Source organism: Sardina pilchardus, chromosome 21 (genome assembly GCF_963854185.1).
Source record: "Sardina pilchardus chromosome 21, fSarPil1.1, whole genome shotgun sequence".
In the NCBI taxonomy this organism is placed as follows: Eukaryota; Metazoa; Chordata; class Actinopteri; order Clupeiformes; family Clupeidae; genus Sardina; species Sardina pilchardus.
In genome coordinates, this window is record NC_085014.1 from 2,070,013 (window position 1) to 2,089,609 (window position 19,597).

At 41.0% G+C, this 19,597-nt stretch overlaps 1 protein-coding gene and 1 pseudogene across 1 annotated transcript in view; both read right to left on the bottom strand.

The window, feature by feature from the left end:
• The window catches only part of LOC134069117 (GTPase IMAP family member 8-like), a 65,166-nt gene that overhangs the window by 11,225 nt on the left and 34,344 nt on the right, over positions 1-19,597 (bottom strand). The gene's annotated exons all lie outside the window — the stretch shown is intronic.
• On the bottom strand, positions 9,795-9,909 carry LOC134069541 (U2 spliceosomal RNA; annotated as a pseudogene).

The following is a 19,597-nucleotide window of genomic DNA, read 5'->3' on the forward strand; positions in this document are numbered from 1 at the left end:
GTATTATTGCAGTGAGGACTTTTATTTTGAAACAGTTGTGGACAGAGGAAACAGTTAACAGGATCTGTAGTCTTAATGAGATTGTATGCTTAAAGCCTGAGACAGAAGGTGCCTCTCATATAGCGTTTACGCGTCCTCTCTCGCTCCTCACTGATCTACATAAAGAATGATGGAGCGGCAACAATGGGATAGTCTAGCCCTTCTTCTATCTTTCTTTATGTAGATCATTGAGGATCGAGGAGCGAGGGAGGACATATAAACGCTGCTTGAGAGGGACCCACAGTAAATACTTTAAAAGTTGTATGTAGATAGTCTAATTAATGTTGATAGACAGAATGTTTAGTGGATGTTGATAGGCAGATTGTTTAATAGATATTGATTGACAGTTTAATGGTGGATGAGTGAATGGTCTGAAGAAGATGAATGGATAGAAGGTTGGATGGAATGTGCCTTATATTCTTGTTAAGAGAGACACTGATACAGCTCTCTGAGAGTAGCTGACACAGGTGTAATCAATTTAACTGGCTAGTCTTAAGATAGCCAGAGTGTACTCTTAAAGCCTGAGACAGAGTAAATAATTAAAAAGTTGAATGTAGATAGTCTAATTAATGTTGATAGACAGAGAGTTTAATGGATGTTGATAGACAGATTGTTTAATAGATGTTGATAGACAGTTTAATGGGTGGATGAGTGAATGGTCTGAAGAAGATGAATGGATAGAATGTTGAATGGAATGTGCCTTATATTCTTGTAGAATGGAGAGACACAGCTCTCTACTGAGAGTAGTGGATACAGATACAGGTGTAATCAATTTAACTGGCTAGTCTTAAGAGAGCCAGCCTGAGACAGAGTAGATGATTTAAAAGTTGAATGTAGAACGTCTAATTGATGTTGATAGGCAGACTGTTTAGAATGGGTGGATGAGTGAATGGTCTGAAGAAGATGAATGGATAGAATGTTGAATGGAATGTGCCTTATATTCTTGTAGAATGGAGAGACACAGCTCTCTACTGAGAGTAGTGGATACAGATACAGGTGTAATCAATTTAACTGGCTAGTCTTAAGAGAGCCAGCCTGAGACAGAGTAGATTGTTTAAAAGTTGAATGTAGAACGTCTAATTGATGTTGATAGGCAGACTGTTTAGAATGGGTGGATGAGTGAATGGTTTGAAGAAGATGAATGGATATAAAGTTGGATGGAATTAGGAGGACTTATTTTGATACTGTTGTGCACAGAGGATACAGGGGAACAGAATATGTAGTCTTCAGAGAGATTGCCTGAGAGAAACTGACAGTTGGTGCCCAGGTGGCTGACCAGCTGGAGTAAGATTCTAATTGCTGCCGTGATGTCATAATGAGCAATGTTAAGTCTATGGGGGAAATTGTAATAGTTTTTAACTAATAGTTTAAAAAGTATAAAAGTTACAAAGTTGAAAAATACTTTGCCCACATCGCGTAAGTAAGACCTACGCGACATAGTTTGAATGGAGTTTCTACGTGAAGCGGTTGAAGCTGAATTGCGTGCGTTAGAAGAAGAATAATAAGAAGAAGTTGAAGACTAGGAAGAACAGTACAGTGCATTTTCATGCACTGTAATAATAAGAAGAAGACTAGGAAGAACAGTACAGTGCATTTTCATGCACTGTAATAAGAAGAAGAAGACCGAGGAAGAACAGTACAGTGCATTTTCATGCACTGTAATAATAAGAAGTCTAGGAAGAACAGTACAGTGCATTTTCATGCACTGTAATAACAATTCCAGCATCCCAGTGAAAACACACACACACACACACACACACACACACACACACACACACACACACACACACACACACACACACACACACAACAAGACAGGTATCTAAATGCATGGGAAATGTCATCCTTCATGTATGTCTTGGGGCGCTATGTTATTTAAACAGTGACATGGGCTGGGGTACAACTACACCCTGCTTCTCTCATCCACAGGAATGCAAGCTAGCGAACATCCATGCAAAACAATACAAATGACATGATTACAATAGGAAACATAATTATAATAAAGATATTGTGAAATATCTCTCAATGAGTAGTTATTCACCATCATTTAAAAATGGATAATGAATAGTGCAACAAGGCGTTCCTATGTCTCTTACAGTTTTTCTCAAATGCTAAAACACTTTTCACAAACGTTTCCTCCATGTTCCCCAATGTCTAAACACAATACCCTTTTCTAAAGCTACATAAGCACAACCACACCACCTCACTTCAAAACTCAAACTTTCACACCAAAAGAGCAGCTCGAAGCTTTCAAAAATGTAAACACTATACACATCATTACACACTACAGCAAAACAATTGAAAACACAATGCTCAATTTGTGAGAAGGTTCTTTGTTTCATAACTGCCAATGCAAAAAAAAAAAAAAAAGCTTTAGAGTAACGGATCTTCTTAGATCTCTTCAGAGGATTAGGCATTTGAAGAGTTTTTTTTCCAAAACGCTATATCCACCATTTTACTAATGAATTTTCATAAATATATTTATATTTGTATATAAATATATGTATTGTATGTTTTTCAAGGAATCTCAGTGAAACTGTATGGGTTATGTTTACAGTACTTACAGTAATTCACCTTTACTCAATAAAAACAGAACAACTGCATTTTTATTGATATTACCTGAAACACACAATTACTGTAAATACAGTAACATGATTTGTTACAGTACAGTAATGTTTTCAAAAATGGATTCATAGCGTTTTGGAAAAGAGCTCTTCATTTAGAGTTGTGAGTTTCATATGAAGAGTACAGAAAATTCTGCAAGTACACTACTGTAACACAACTCAGTGCAAAAAATTAGAATCTATTGCACACAACAGTACTCTTGAAACATGATCAGGGTGTGAAGTAACATGTATTTTATTTTCTTCATTCACACCACACACACACACACACACACACACACACCCCATAGTCACTGTGCGCATTAGCAACAAGTGTCTTAAATATTGAGTCGTTGTGTGTAATAAATGACGCCTGATGTGTTCATTGTGTTCAGTTATTGCTGACTGTGGCAAGCATTTTGCATCACATGAGCTTTCATTTGAGAATGTTTTGCAACATGTGTTTTAGCAAGGAAAAATGTGCTTAGATTTATGAGAACGGAGGATTGTGTTTTGTGAATTGTGTCTTCATGTGAAATGTGTTTATGGTATTGAAAAATTATGGCTAGATTTAGTAAATGTGTTTAGACAACTGGTCATTTGGTTTAGAGGATTGGCTTTTGTGTTTTAGCATTTGAGAAAAACTGTTATCAGTAATGGGTGTGTTTTCTGTCACTGTCACTTTAACAGCAAGCAGCGCAACTTCCAACAGGACATCTGTATTTTGATGGTCACCGGCACATTTGAAGGAATCTGCTTGCACGCGACCGTATGGATCAGACTAAACCAGGGGTCGGCAACCCGCGGCTCTTTAGCGCCCCCCTGGTGGCTCCCTGGAGCGTCTTCAAAAATGTATGAAAATGAATGGAGTTCTGTAGGATGACAAACATTCTTTACGTTTTCCAATGCTGTAAAAATGCGCATACTTAATATTAAAGTTAAACATTTCTGTCAAAGAAGATTTGATAGGCTGCAACACACGTTTCAGGGCGGCGCCATGCAAGGCAGCTGGCTGTTGTAACTATGGTTGTAAACAAACCGGCAGGTGTGTCATCATGGGCCATGAAAGAGAGAGAGATAGCGGATGAGAACAGAGGATTCAAAGCAGAATGGACCGAATCATCTGCTTTTGTTGCCAATGCGGAAGGATTGCCTACATGTTTGCTTTGTGATGAGAAGTTGTCCAACAACAAAAAGAGTAATTTAGAAAGACATTTTAAGGGAAGGCATGCTACATTTGCAGCATGACCACCCAGTTGGGACTGAAGCCGCTTTCAGACAGACGTGTATTTCCGCAGTGTTCACAGACTTTTTACGGTTCTTTTTTTTCCGTTGTGCTGTCTGAATGCATATGTCCATATATCTACTACCGGAACTTTTCCTGCTGCCAACCTAGTCATGTTTCCGTAATGTTGCTGCCACAGCTGCTATGTGAATGCAATCGCGGAAAAAATCTGCACTTGTCAGTGATGATCAAGGGAAGTATTGTGCATTTAAAGCACCCAGTGTTGGGAAGGTTACTTTAGAAATGTAATGTGTTACAGTTACAAGTTACCCTGTTTAAAATGTAATAGTAGTGTAACTATTTGGATTACTTTTTCTGAGTAACGTAACTAATTACTTTTGATTACTTTTCCGATTTTTTAATGATATATATAGTCCCCAAATCCATGCGAAGATTTCGGCCTTGGTTTACAGGCTGCTGAGCAGTTCTGTACAATCGCACAAGGCAGCAAGGGCATTCAATACATGAATTAGCATCACATTTTTTGTGAGGATAATACAATGATAATCATAACACGTTTACAGGCAGGCATGTAGGCCTACGCTGATGGCTCTGTAGACATGATAGAGCCTATCAGAAGGTCCCGTGTCAAACTATGGCTGTGGAGGGAAACAGTTCTTTTTACATACAATATTCTTTGCAAGGTTTTGCTGACAATATTGAGATGTACTGTAATTCAAATTGTAATTTTGAAAAATGTCAAAAGTACCTGTAATTGAATTACACATTTTTCTACAGTAACTGTAATATATTACTGTTACATTTATTTAGTAATTAAATTACGTAACTCAATTACATGTAATGCGTTACTCCCCAACACCGATGTCACTGAACAGTTCTGTTACGGGGTCTAGTATAGCTGATGACTTTTAGTATGACATACATGACCCCGGAAGTTAGAAACTTGTACTTGCGTTTTCAATGCAAGCTGAGACTGCACCTAATATGAGTAGAAATAGAGTTCTACTTTATTCAAACGCACAACATGGTGTCAGAAGTTAGTGGACTTGAGCCTTTGTTTATAATTTAGTTAAGTTACCGTCAAGTGACCTAGTAGAATATGTCTCGTGGATCGAGTAGCGATGCCTCTGCTGCACAAGCGGCCACGATGCCAGGCATGGCTGCTAATATTCCGCCGCCTTCGCCCATGAGTTTTGCGGGTGTAACCTGCGTTGTGTAGAACCACCGCGGTCCAGCCCTGCACACACCCGGACTCGAATCCGGGAGACAGCAGCACCTCGGATCGGGAGTTGAGTGCGCTAATTGCAATGCAAATTGCCCAAAGCACGAGTTTTCGAATTGGTGGATGCGAAGCAGGCTTTCTTGCAGTGTAGGCTGGATGAAGAGAGCAGCCTCATGACCACTTTCTGGACCCCCTGGGACAGGAAACGCTGGCTTAAACTACCGTTTGGGGTATCTGTGGCCCCTGAGGTATATCAGCGCAAGCAACATGAGGTCCTAGCTGGGCTGAAAGGAGTTGAACACATTGCTGACGACATTCTGGTGGTGGGATGCAGAGACACAGATGAAGAGGCAGAGAGGGACTATGACCATAAACTGCAGACATTGATGGTGCGCTGCAGAGAGGTGAAATTACGGCTAAGCTTGAAAAAGCCTACAGTTCAAGGTAGCTGAAGTTCATTTCCATGGACACATTGGAAGTTGTGGACACAATTTGAGTTGTGGAGCAACGTTACGGCTATGTCTTTTGACCATGTTATATTAAACATGACTTATTAATACTCAATGCTAAATATAGCATTATACAGTCTCTGCTCTGTTTCGGGAAGTTGCAAGAATCCACATTGTTCTATTAAATAATTAAACAGCCTTCCAACAGTTTGAAGCGGAGCTTGCCACTGATTAGTTTCGGTTTCTGTCGCGCAAATACGCACACGTATGCATGCATTCAATGAACACTCACCTAGTTGTATTGTTCTATGTTTAATCACACCAAATTAGCAAGTATTTCCTCCTGATGGCAGAAATGTTTGTTTTCGTTGCTACAGCAACCTGTCAGATCTGTTACTAATGTGACCCAGTCTGAACAGAGCCATATCCGATTTGGAAACTTGCTAAAGGCAGTGTGAACAGTCAGCCCTAAAAATCGGATATGAGAAGGAATCAGATTTGAATCAGATTCGTCTGCAGTCTGAACACGGCCTATGTGTATGCTCACTGGCCCTCATTTATCAACAGAGCGTAGAAACCAGCGTATATCTGAGTGCAGAAATCATCTTACGACGGGGCTCACGTGTGATTCATTAGACTTTCGTATCACTCCAATTCCAGCGTAAGAATAAACGTTTGTTGATAAATGTGGCGGCTGGAAACAAGCGTGATTTAAATATCACGCCCCTATATTATGCTCGTTTTAATGGCCTCGCCCCTAGAATTTACGGCATGAAGGTGCATTATACGTCCAAGAGAGATCAATAGTGATCTCGAGCCACAGTGACATCCAGCTGAACCTTGTTGATTTTGACAGCTAGAAGCTGTCATCAAGGAAGGCGGGAAACTAGAACGATTTATGCGCAACAGACTTTATTTTCGCAGAGAGAACGCGTCATACTATAAATACATTAATTATAAAACTGAACGACACTGAAATTTGCCCTTTGAAAATAATTCAAAATAGGCTATATATGCCTAGGCTTAACTCATGAATTTTGCGTTTGCCAAAGGGAAAGTAATCATCGCCTATGGCTATTCTAAGCCATGAAATGTGTCAGTATAATATGCTACATTACAGCAAATAGGCTGCACATGTATAGGAAAGGTGTTATGTCCGAGATAGTCCATCAATTCAACTATTCAACTTTCTAATGCACCGCCGATCTACTGCTGCGCGATGCTATGCCGCCTGAAAAACTTGCGTACACTAGTTGAGACTAGACGGGAGATTTGAGCGTAGCCACCGATCACGTTCACATTGATAAATGTCATACTTTGCGTGGAAACAAGCATACGCCTGTTTTACGCCTGTTTTTGGTCGTAAGCTCTGTTGATAAATGAGGGCCACTGTGTTCTCTGCCGTCACTGTCACTCCAATATCAGATCACACACACACACTCACGCAGGCACACACTCACACACACACACATGCGTGCGCGTGCACACACTAGGGGTGGCACGGTTTTTGAAAAATGCTCCGAACCGTGCGGATGGCATGTCACGGTTCGGAGTGTGTGTTCGTCGTATGGTTCTACGGTTATGCGTGCAACTTTACCAAACAGTAGAAGTAAACTCATTCTCCTTGGCCCGCTCTCGTGCGTTTTCAATGAACACGAGCCCTCAACATGCACATTTAATCCAAATAAAACATTCACAATCGTGAACGCAATGACTCACAGAAGACGACTAGCTAAATTACTGCTAAAATACTGTGAAATCCGGTCAGCATCATTAGTAGGCTATGCTGCAGACATTTGATTAAAACTCTTGCATTCAAGTTGACTGACCATCTCAATAACAATGTTTTAAACTCCAAGACTTAAAAGGGCCTGTCCCAAGCTTAAGGAGAAAAAGCATTAGCTTACTGTAACAGGACTAGGTCCACGCCCCTTTAGTTAGCTCGGCAGTGCCCTTCTGAGTGGCTCTGGGTAATTGGAGGTGAGCCAATCTGTAGATGGAAGTGGATATAAAGTTCCAACTTGTATTTTGAAAGCTGACGTCGTAGTTACACGACATTGTTTACCTGACTCCAGCCTTCACCGTTTCCCTGTATTGGCCTCTCCTCTGGCCGGTTCTGTGTGTCCGCCGACTTCTTGGACTGCAGCTAGTCGCTGAACATGGGCCTTCATAACTGACCACATCTGAGCGATCTCAGGCGTAACAGGGAGCGGCAACATCAAGGCATCTTGGTTCCAGGTCGAACGCTGCTGTTTTGTTTTGTGTTTGTTTTGTCTGTTTCATTCCGTTTGTTGAATCGGCTGTGTTTAGCTAACCTGACTTTCGCCAGATTCTGTAGTTCGCTGTCTGCTTCACACAAGGATCTGGGACTTCTCGATAGGAGATGTATTTCTGAAGGCGGGTCCTTGTAAAACATCCTCGCATGTGATTTGATAAACCACTTGCCTGTTATCTTGAATGACGTGCTAGGCTTCTTCAAGCTCTTGCCAAACCCGGCCGGAAGAAGAGTAAAAACATCCTTGCCACCAATAAATGTCTTCAAAACTATTCTCTGTTAATCTTTTAAAGAATGAATACTCGATAGATTCGACAAAACGGTTGAAATAGCAGAACCAATGTCAGCTCAAGACTCCTCGCTGCGTGCCGCCATTGTTATTTGAATCAAACACTCACTTCGGCGCTCCTGATTGGTTGCTCATTTTTTGAGATCACTGGCAGGGGTTTGGATTGCCCTCGCGTCCAGACCCTTGTGTGGAGCTCAGCGAAACGCCTCTGGTGGAGCATGGCGGAACTACAAGGGTCTGGCGAGAGTCAGGCTAGTGTTTAGCCACCTCGAAGTTGATTAACTGAAGTGACAACAGGTGTGTTGCTGTTTGCTTACCGAGTGACTACGAATTCAGTCCGGTTGGAGGCTATTCCTTAATTGTTTACACTGCGTGTCATAATTGTCACCATAGGCATGTGTGTAGTGGTTTTATGCTAACGTACACTGTTTGCTGTGACAACTGAGTGCATTTGGAGTGCTGTTTTATTCACTAGTGTTTCATTCCCTCTACTGACCTTATCAAACCCACACTGGAGAGTACTACTACGGACTTTAGCGAACCCACACTGGAGAGAATTCACTCCCTATGTTTTTAATGATAATAAAGAAGAGTTTATTTTTGGACACACGCCTCTCTGGTTTTAGAATAGAATATATACTTTTTTGATCCTGTGAGGGAAATTCAGTTCTCTGCATTTAACCCAATTTAACCGAATTAGTGAACACACAGCACACAGTGAACACACAGTGAGGTGAATCACACAACCCAGAGCAGTGAGCTGCCTGCCCAGCCAGCAGCGCTCGGGGAGCAGTGAGGGGTTAGGTAGGGTGACCAGACGTCCTCTTTTGCCCGGACATGTCCTCTTTTTGAAACCTAAAAATGTGTCCGGGCGGAATTTCAGAATCGTCCGGGATTTTGTTATTCTAACCTAACGTGTTTTCACCGAATTTGCATTGCTCTCTCTTTCATTCACATAGTAGGCTAATCACGCCCTCCCCCTACAGTTCGCTTTGCATTGAGTTGAAGTGTAGAGCCTGACCTTAGAGCTACCGTCATTGGTCGATATTCTCGGCCTAAACATTTAATTGGTTATTCACCTCATCAGCGCACACTTCCTTGTTTACCACTGGCAACGCACAAAACTATCTGGCATCTTCAGCCATGCCGAAACGCAAGTGCAAGTTCACTGACGAATTGAAATGTAATTTCCATGTTTTCGTCTCGGTCGAGATCAATGCAAAGCAGGCAGTTTAGGAGGACTGAAAAGTCATTGGACAACTTTTCAACTTTTAAAATGTCTCATTTTGTGCAATTAGGTTTTATTTTTTATTATTTTTGTTTTACCATTGTTGTGAGTGTGACTATACTTTACATTGTATAGCCTACAAATGTATAGTTTGTTTTTGCACATTTAAAACTTTCAACTACAAAATAGCCTTTTGAGGCAGTGTTTTTCTGTTAGTGTTGGGCAGGCCAATAAAGCTCATTATCATATATCACCATGTATGTTGACACAATTGTATGAATGCACGTGTTCATAGGTGCATATGCCCCCCGCTGAAGTGTCCTCTTTTTTGCAAACTCAAATCTGGTCACCCTAGGTTAGGTGCCTTGCTCAAGGGCACTTCAGCCGTGGTGGACTGGTCGGGGATCGAACCAGCGACCCTCCGGTTACAAGCCCGATGCGCTAACCAGTACACCACGGCTGCCCCAATATATAGTCCTCGGGTAGAGGACGTATCAGATATTAAACTGATAAGAACAGATACTACACTTGATCTTAGCCAAAAGAACGAGAAGCGATCTTCTGTGACCCCGAACCTGTGTTGCCTGGTAGCTTAACACTAGAAGCGCCGCGCCGTTCTGACCCACTTATACCTAGAAGCGCCGCGCCCCGGTCATTTGACTGCTTTGACGACCTACTAGAAGCGCTGTGCTGGTGTGAACTACTTAAAGCGCAGCGAGGCGGTCAAAAGACCGCGGAGTCCTTAGACTGGGAGGCTGTTACTTACACAAAATGACTGCTAGATGGCGCTTCGTGCACGAATCAAATCGTTTGGTCATAAATTCAGTTTGCACTAAGCCATGTATCATTCGTGTCAGACCGTGTTGTTGATAGTCTGTGGTTGTTTCATTATGACATACAGCACGTTTGAGTTATCTGTGATTTGTGTTGATTTGTGTTGTTTGAGGTAAAAACTCTGGAAGAGTTCTTGAACAAACCTTAACCCTCTAACCGCCCGGGTTTTTTTTTATTTTTGCATAAAAATTTCAAAAGGCCATGGCTTGAAAGTGGTCAGAGATAAAGTCCTACTGTAAATGTGAAAATCATTGAGTATGAACTAAAGTTTATGAAGGAAGTAAATTGACTCATCTAATTTGCATATTATGACGTCACAGGATGGCAATAGCATCAAATTATTATTTCAGTAAATACTGGTTGTTGAACACATTTGAGCAGTTTTACTTTGATTTTTGTAATTTCTCTGACATAACAAACAAACAGGACCACAGCCAAATGTAAACCAACAATAGTAAACTATTAGTATTACCACAATCCCTATGTTACTATGCAATAAAGTAGCCTGGTCAAATCAGTTCATTTCGCGGATGACTTTGTAGTTCTTCAGAGCCCTATTTTCACTAGCCCTGCTGTCTGTAACATGAAATTACAGATACTATCATCATGATTATCACTGGCACCGAGCACACCATGCTTATTTGAACCCTTTGGTCAACATTGCTGCAGGTAAAAACTGACGTACACAGGCAAAGACGCACCTCCATTCACAGACGCATCTTGACTGTCACTGCCAATGGACGACCGATCATAATCTCCAAAAGGCAGATATTCGCCTTCAGAATCAGAGTAGGTGACTTACAGACCCAAGACTTCATGGGCCCTATCATGCCAACCGGGCAATGAGCTTTCGCGACTGGCGCAACCTTTAATTACTATTCTCTGCGAGCGCATCCTTCATTTGTCCAGCGCAAATGTACGTTCTCTAAATGGGAGATGATATTGCGCCCTAACGGGCGTGTCAGTGAAGAGAAGAGGTGTGGTCCGGCGCAAAGCTCGCCAGTCGCTAATATATGGATGAAGAAAGTAAGTGCGCCACTGACCAGGAAAAACCTAGTCGGAAATCACTCGCGCATAGCTGAAAGGCTATTATATGAGCGCATGAGGCTTGGGGATATGGAAGAGTGCACAGTGCGCACTTCTTTCATCAGCAGGAGCGCGCGCAGCCCGAATATAATTAAATAATATTTGTCCGTTTCTCGGTTTTAGGTTCGTGTATTGGTCAGCAAAAAGTAGCATACATAGCATAACAACATCCACATGCAAAAATACAACAATAACGTCTAACAGTGACCTGCTCATTTAGACAACATTACACAGCCCTATGGCTAAGTTACCTTCAGTTAGTTTTGTTCTAGCATACCTTTAACGTCTGGCATTAAACAGCTGTAGTGTTCTGGCAACTGTCTACCTTGTTATTGCTCATCTGGAATAACTTCTCTAGCTGCCTCCATCCTCCATCCTTTCTGTTTTGTTTGTTTAAAGAACTTGCGATATCCATGATGAGTAGGCTATTGAGTTAGTGAATTAGCTTCACATTGTGTGCTGATAGCGGAGTAAAAGAAAACAACACGTAGCCTAGTTGCGCGCCTGCGTGCATAATCTCTCCTGTTCAGACGAAATGTGTGCGCGTGGATATAGCTCTATAGCGCATTAAGTTAATTTTGATAACGTATTGACTGACTTTTTCTTAAAATAGAAGATTGTAAATAGCCTGATGGCAGGCAGCTAATGGGATGCTGTGCATATTGGGTGGGTACGGTATGGCATGCCAATTTGGTGTCAATACACACACACACAAGGGAAATGTAATAATGATAACGATCAATAGTGAGAACTGGCTTCTGGCTACTGATGCGGCTGCTGCATTCATTCTGAAATAATCTATTTAAGTCATAAGCCCCGAGAGACCGTAAGCAAGTGCCTAAAACCCCCCTTAGCTGTTCTAAAATCAGTGTAGCCTAAACTATGGATTAGAGTGACTTATTGCTTTTCTAAAACGGTAACTATACGTCGATGTATTCATAGATAATCATTCTTCCGCCAATAAATATTTCTTCCATAGGAATGGTTGCCATGAAACATCGACACGCAGCCACTTTAACTTTTGTGCAAGTTGTGGTAGTGCATTAACGAAATGCGGTCAAGGTGTATGTTTGTGTTGGATTTTATAACAGCATCGAACGCGATTCAGCCAATCATCATCAAGGACTGGAACTATCCGTGTTAGAAAATAATATTCACACATCATGTACATTATTTTCACAATTTCCCAGCATAAAAGTTGGGAAGGCTTAGGAAACCTTGGAATGAGAGTGTGAAATCTAATTGGTTTATAGCATGCTACGCCCAAAAGACACCCACGACTAATTAACTAAATTAAGACAACCCCTTTTCACTTTGCGCTGAGCGCAATGTTCACTTTTCAAGCTGTCATTATAGCCTTTTGCGCTAGGACCGCCCCCAAAGAAACTAGCACGAGTGACTTGCGACAATGCCCAGTTGATCCTGATAATAGAGCCCAATAACACACAACTTTGTTTTTTAACATTTGCCGTTTTTCTGCTTCAATTTGTGCAATACGATCGCGCATTTCACTTCCGCGTTAAAAACAGGAAATGCGTCTTCTTCTTGTGTTTCTCGCGAGTAATACAGGTCCTTGCTGAAAACTTTTTTACTCAAATTTGGGCTTGAATCGAAGCTCTGGATGTCTGCCAACTAGTGGTGGAGAGTACAAAGGCGATTAGTCACCCTCGGATCTACCGTCTGTTTTAATCAGTGATGTTGCTTGTCTTGGGCGGTTAAAGAGGCAAACTTGACTTTCAACTAAAATGCTCTAAAAGTGAATGGGTGGCTAGTTCCAATTCACTCCCCAAATTCACTTCTATTAATTTAATAGGTAGCCTAGTATGTTTGCGCCGCCGAAAATGATCGTACCTGGAACAAAGAGCCTAACAGTCTGGTTTCAATTACACAGTAGCCAGGATTTCAGGCTGCATTTTACAGGCTACCGTGGCTACTTTCTAAAACATTTTTTATTCATTTAGGGAGAGGCATCTTATAGGGTCTAGCTACATCGGAGGGAGGGAGATAGAGAGCTATGCTGAGCAGAAAGATATTCTCCATTTTGTGAATGTGTATGATATGTTTGCGATATCTGCTGAAAAAAAAAAGCTATAGCCTAGGCCTATTGTTTTTACAATTTAAGCTAACGTCTATGTGAATTTGAGATTTAGGATTGAGACACACACTTTAACCAAATCAGTAGAGGAGAACTGTAGTCCACTGGTTAGAGCTTCGGCCTCATATGCAGAGGGTTGCTGGTTCGATCCCCGACCTGTTCATGGCGGAAGTTCTTTTAAGCAAGGCATCAATAGATATAGGCTATATTCTATTCTATTTTTTTCTATTCACACAACTACACGCACGCTGGCGAATTCGAACATTCTGAAACGCGCATATGCGATGAAACATGATTGCGAATTCTTCCACGAGTTGCCTATTAGCCAGCCTGCAGCCTAGCCTATGCAGGGGACAGAGAGAGGCGGTGGTGGTGGGGAGGCAGTTAATTGTCCTCAATGCTGCGGTGATGTCTGTAGTAGCCTAGCCTAGACGAGTGTATGGGGGAGGGGGAATGATCGGTTTCAAATAGGCTATGTTTGCAATGGATAGCGTGTTATGTATAGACCCCGAAGCCATTTGCTTTGAGAATAACGGCTGGCTGATGAAGTAGTTGGCTGGCTAGCTGGCTCAGCCAAAACCTAAACGAGGCTGCAGCCGCCAGCGTTTTCATGACTGATCATGGCTTTAGTTGCCACTTCATGTCTACAGATGTCTATATTGTACTAGATCTCAACACACAATGTTATTGTATTGTTTTGGACAACGTTCTGCACGTTTCACTTCAATGTAGACTGCATGCGTTGTGAACAGCGCAGCAATCTCTGGAAAGGAAACGGTGGAAGTCGCAGTAGCCTAATAGCCTATTGCGTTCAATGTTGTAAATCCGTCTGCTCCAGAATATTTGGTTCATATCATCAATCTTTGGTTTTGGTGTTTGTGCAACCGGGCCCTGAAGATTTAACAAAAGTCTGACTAGCCCTACGTAGGAATTAGGAAAGTATGTAAGGCGAGATCAAGATTAGGCTACGTTGTTTGCTTCTTTCCCCCATGTCATTTTGTCGTCAACTCACTGTGAGTCCTGTGTAGGCTTGGGAATCGGTTCCAGGTTCCGGTTTGGAACCGGTTCCGAACGTTCCGATCCATCGGAATCGTACAGGTCCACACGTTAACGATTCCCTTAACGATTCTGAACGTTCTGTTCTGTCATGCTCAAGCACTTAAACAACATCCATGGCATTAGATACCAGGAGTGCACTGTATTTGACAGTTTGCAAAACGGCAGGCTTAGACTATATCAAAACATTATTGCTACTGTAAGTAGCCTATTTTTTTTCGTTTGGCAAAAATGACAACGTGTTGACTATGCTATCATGAACAGGCTTTTTAGTTAGGGCTCAGCCTAGCCGAATTTAGCCCACTACGTGTTTTATAAATGGCTATTCAAATTATTTTACATCAAACCTGGATTAAACTCTGAAAGAGAATATGCACGAAGTTAACTGGCTATCTGAGGGAGTTTCTGCATGGACAACTAGAAATCACGTAGAGAAGAAGGACAGAACAGCTGCACTGACTTGTGAACGTCAGCTCAGCTGGCTAGCTTTCAAGGTAGGCTATCCCAGTGCTAGCAGGGCATCAGGCTATGTCATCAATTGCCTCTAAATTAAGTGAACCGTCTATATCAGCGAGAAAAATAAACTAAAGGTTTCCCCAGTCAGGAAATTATACTTTCTAATTTGGTGCCATCAATGCAACCCGTGAGCACTCAACGTGCGTGCGTTCCTGCGTGTGAAACTTCACAGTGGATAACGTGGGCTAAACGCTGTCTATGGCTAGAAGCAATGTTATTTAAAACTAACGACTTGGATTTCATGGAAACTGCAGAGACTGCCTAATCCTAGTCTTTGAAAAGAATTATGGAATGCAACACACTTTATATTTTCATTGCACACGTTATAGCCTAGAGAGCCTCAAAACTCCGTTGTCTGTTATGCTTAAGTCACGATTTATTGTAACAGATCTTAGCAACAGCAGCAACATTTCTTTCATTTGGACTTCAAAGATTCATTAGGCATAATACATTTACGCACATTGTTTGACAGGCTTTGTTTCACTGTATATTGACATTACAGTTGACAAAATTGTGGTAGCCTATGATGAAATTGCTGCTGCAATCGCCTTATCTAATGCAAGATTTTACACAAGGCGCACCACGTCGGCTATAGCCTACGGCATATTAAATTAAATTGGTACTTTCTGCAGCACGGAGCTGTGTAATAAGTAAACTCAATTGCGGGTTTGTTGTTTGCAAAATCAGTATTTTTCATATGGTTCAACTTAATGCTTATTCGGCTACACACAACAAATGAACGCTTTTCATGATCCCATGGAATTAAAAACACCTGTTGAATCATTGAGATCAGAAATGGCCCTGGCATTGCAGCCCACCAATTTTTGAGCGTTTTTGATGAGTAGGCCTACAATTTTACTCAATTTGACCTAAAATGTAAACCATGACGTGTTGTTCAAGCTACTCTTTTAGAACACACGACTGTGTGATTAGGCTACAATACGAAGCTTTAGAAATGTTTACTTTTTAGAAATATAAAAGCATTCAATACATTCAAAGCCAACAACTCTCAAAGCCATACTGTATAAATGTTCTGTAGATGGTACAGGAATCGATATGGGAATCGATAAGGAATCGCATCGATAAGCAGACTCGATAATGGCATCGATATCGATAATATCTTAACGATGCCCATCCTTAGTCCTGTGTATCGTAGCAATGAGCACAATACTGATGTGGTGTGTCCAGTGGGAAAATCTCATGTAGGCCTAGTTTCTAGACTCGTTTATTTTTCGCGTGTCTCTATGATATAATTATTTTTAGATGCAAAAAGTCTAACTGGCTTAGTCAAAGTTTGTCAGATGGCGGCTCAATTTGGCTCAGAAAATTATTAGCTGGCGAAATTATTTTTCATTAATGGTAGCCTAAACAGCTTTGTGATTCATCCGTTTATTTCAGATAGTTTGTTATTAAAAACCATTGACAAAAAATAATTTTTCGTCGACGTTGAAAAACGGTCAGAGAATTCAGTCAATATAAGCTACATAATATCGCTCGTGCCTAGTTGCGAACCCGGGTCTCTTGCGCAATAGTCGAGCGAGTTAACATTGCGCCACTTAATATCCTCTAATTCAACCAAATGGAAATAGGTATTTGAAGCGATCTCAGTTTGTCCAGCAAATATGTAAGAAAATGCAAATACACACATACTGAGCTTTAAAAGATTGCCTACAAATAGAAGATAAGATACAACTATGAATGTACGTAGGCATACGCGCTCTACGTACATTAATAGGCTTTGACGAATTTCAGCTGAAAATATTTTTTACACACGTAGCCCTGCCTAATAGAACGTCGCAACGTTTTCAAAACAAACTCGCATTTTACCACTGTAAATCGCCTCCATAGACTATGCCATGTAAATGAAAAATAGTTATTAAAATAAATCACATATATATAATAGGCCTACATATTTCACATATATAAACTATAGCCTATGTTTTATAGTAAAATATTATTCTCATGTCCGACTGACAGGAAACCCTTGCGACATCTGCTGTGAGAAAAGAGAATAGCAGCCTGGACAAACATGGCCGAACGCGAGACAACATAGTGTTGTCACATAAGTGACCGCAAAATAGCTCTAAACTAGCTTGTACCGGTGTGCTTTTGATCATGTAAACATTCTGGGTGACAAAACACGCGTATTTAGGAAAAGTCGTGAGCGTAGGGTCCTGGAATTTAATCGAGTGAAAATATTTTTTTTTTCACTGCGGTCAAATGACCGCAGCCCGGCCGTTTTAGGTATATCTAGGTCAAACCTACACGGCGCTTCTAGTAATACGCGCAGTGTTGGGGAGTAACGGAATACATGTACTGGCGTTACGTATTTAGAATACAAATTATGAGTAACTGTATTCCGTTACAGTTACAACTTAAACAGGTGGTATTTAGAATACAGTTACATTGTTGAAATCAATGGATTACATGAGGATACTTCACTGTTTCGAAGTTGATTCACTCTGTAAACAAATTAAGGCAACTCCATGCATTTTCCGGAAAGCAATCTAGATTAAATTATTTCCATGTTTAAATCCAACCCACGTCGTCTTGCACTAGCCACATTGCACCCGTCAGAACGCAGCCAGCGCGCATTATGGACTCGCCATCGGAGATAACTGACAGCAAATTTGGAGTGAAGTAAGTGTTAGTAACTCCTACTCACCGACCGTGGTTCTTGATGTCTGTTCAAAAGATATTCCCAAGTAGGCCTATTAATTGCTTACTTCGGCCAATCGGTTATAAAGTCTTAGCAATCAATAAACAAAGCCTGGTTCACGTGTTGATTTAGACCTAGGCTACGATGAAACCCATCTTAATATGCACTGCATTCATTCTGAGGTTTTCATTCCAACTTAAAATAGCTCATGGGTTGTTTGTTTGTAAGTAGATTTAGGCTATATTTAAGTTTTAAAATGAATTATGATGCAGCCTACTGTATGCAAGTGTATTTATTATTCTTGCGAGTAGGCCCTAGCGTAGCCTATTTTAACGTGCGGTTTTTGATTGTCATTTAGCGATCACGTTCATTTTTGAGAGCACTGATATAGGCTATGCAGTAGGTGTTTACATTTCCAGGTAAATTGAATCCCACCGACCGGTTATATCTGCACTGCACCCCTCATTTTTACTGGGTTGATGCCACCTAAAATCTCACACACCTTATAATTTCTGGCTATGCCCCTGTTCCAACTTGAATTCATATTCTCGTACAGTATAGGCCTACGTGGGCCGCATTCAGCCATTTGGAACAGACGAACACACCCGAATTTTGGATTTGATGGGCGCATTCCTACACTTATAAAACGCAATTCAATGCGGAAGTAATCCAAGTATTCAGAATACGTTACTCAGACTGAGTAACGTAACGGAATACGTTACAAATTACTTTTTAGGGCATGTATTTTGTATTCTGTAACGGAATACGTTTTGAAAGTATCCTTTCCAACACTGAATACGCGTCAGCGGTCAAATGACCGGCGCTTGGCGCTTCTAGTGTTAAACCATTAACCAGTCTCAGAGATTTCATATTCTGAGGGGAAGAGCCTCAGATGGCGTAGTCAACATGTTGCAAGTTAAAGCAAACCATCCACTTTGCCACATTACCTTGAAACTTAAACACATGTGGGGAAACTGAACAGTCCAACCAGTAGAGTATGATAAGCTTAGCCTGCTACTTTGTTTACAATATTTTGAGGCTTCAACCAGACAGCTGAATTCAAGAGGTGTTGTAATATGAATAGTAGGCTATAATCTGCATAAAGATTGCTGTTAAGAATATCAGAAATGCCAGTATATAGAATGTATAAATAATTACATAATGTGTATATGTTTCAAATAAAGACAAGCGTTACATCTTGTTAAAAAAACATTCACACTATATGAAAGGAGAGCGATAAAAAGGCGATGCAATGGAAAATATGGGTGGACCTACATTTTGTGCTGGTGCACCATCCCTGCCAAATAAATGAAAAGATTGTTGAAACCATCAATGTCTTCCCTCTTGCTGTATCAAAATTTTCCTTAGACAATAATGTGCTTTATGTGAAGTGAAATTCAGTTTGTGCATTATCCCAGTTTCCCAAATATTAACAAAGTAGCACTCACAAAACTGTTCGGAAGTCGCAACCAAGTGTATATTTGCAATCTACAGGAGTAAATGAACAACCCCTTCTCCAGTTGAACGGCCCTGACGAAATGTAGGCTATGCAGCAGAGACGTGCAATAGGCTAATAATTAATTTTACTGTAAGGTAACCCCCGATATCAAAAGCCCTCAAAAATAAAAAAAAGCTATCTTTAAAATGTATAGGGTCCTCCTTTGAAGATAACGTTCAGTTTCAGTGAAGTAGCCCTGTGAGAAACTATAGAAATCCGACAGACAGAGAAAGTGCACATTTACTTGTCATTATGCCTATAAGCTATCATGGCAAGTTCGCTACATATATGCAAATGAAATGGCTTGGATTTGGTGAGTAGCCTATTCAAGTCTTTTTCCCCTCCTGAAGTTGGAAGTGGGCCTATAATGAAATTATTTCCAGATTCCACTCTGATGTACAGTATCTGGTAGCTATGCCTAGTCTTTCAAGGGTGATTAGGCTAATATACATTTATTTATTAGCTCAGGGGAGGGTATTCCATCCTATATGATCCTATCCAG